The 1,104-nt window shown below is 50.5% G+C and overlaps 1 pseudogene; it reads left to right on the top strand.

The window, feature by feature from the left end:
- Positions 1 to 1,104, top strand: part of LOC104912231 — an 8,399-nt pseudogene that overhangs the window by 426 nt on the left and 6,869 nt on the right.

The raw sequence follows: 1,104 nt of genomic DNA, 5'->3' as shown, positions 1-1,104 counted from the left end.
TACATCTACCACCTCTTCCCCCCATCCACCCAGCATGTGACAGCATCATAGAAGGCCACCAAGTTGGTCGAGCACGACCTCCCTTGGTGAACCCATGCTGACTACTCCTGATAAACCTCCTTTTTCTCCCAGTTGTCTGGAGATGATATCCAGCACAAGCTGTTCCATCACCTTTCCAGGGACAGAGGTGAGGCTGACAGGCCTATAATTACCCGGATCTTCCTTCTTGCCCTTTTTGAAGACCAGAGTGACATTGGCTATCCTCCAGTCTTCAGGGACCTCCCCTGTTATCCAAGACCTCTCAAAAATGATAGAGAGTGGTTTGGCAATGACCTCTGCCAGCTCCCTCAGCACACGTGGATGCACCCCATCAGGTCCCATGGACTTGTGGAGCTTAGTACTTCCTAGGCGCTCACGCACGTCCTCTTTCTTGACTAAAGGGAAGTCTCCCATTCCCCAGACCCTCTCACTAACCTCCAGGGTGTGGGATTCCTGCGGGAGAGCCTTTTCACTGAAGACGGAAGTAAAGAAGGCATTCAGTATCTCTGCCTTCCCAGCATCCCCCATTACCAGAACCCCTCCCCTCATTTAGTAAGGGGCCCACATTCTCTCTAGTTTTCCTTTTGCTGTTAACATACTTGAAGAAGCCTTTTTTATTATCCTTTATCACCTTTGCCAGATTCAATTCCAGGCAGGCTTTAGCCTTCCTCGTTGCATCCCTGCAAGCCCTGACTACATTCCTATATTCTTCCCAAGTGGTCAGACCCTTTTTCTACATTTCTACTTCTTCTTTCCTTTGAGCTTGCGCATGAGCTCCTTGCTCATCCACACAGGTCTCCTGCCACCTTTTCCCGATTTCTTGCTCACAGGGACGCACCGATCCTGAGCTTGGAAGAAGAACTGTTTAAATGCTGACCAGCTCTCAGCGGCCCCCTTGCCTTCTAACACCCGAGCCCACGGGATAGCTCCAAGTAGGTCCCGGAAGAGATCGAAGTTGGCTCTCCTAAAGTCCAGGGTAGCAATCCTACTTATTGCTTTGCTTCTTCCACTCAGGATCTTGAACTCCACCATCTCATGATCACTACAACCCAAGCTGCCCCCAAC

Source organism: Meleagris gallopavo, chromosome 9 (genome assembly GCF_000146605.3).
Source record: "Meleagris gallopavo isolate NT-WF06-2002-E0010 breed Aviagen turkey brand Nicholas breeding stock chromosome 9, Turkey_5.1, whole genome shotgun sequence".
Lineage (NCBI taxonomy): Eukaryota > Metazoa > Chordata > Aves > Galliformes > Phasianidae > Meleagris > Meleagris gallopavo.
Note: the sequence above shows the minus strand (reverse complement) of the source record. Positions and strands in the feature narration are given on the sequence as shown.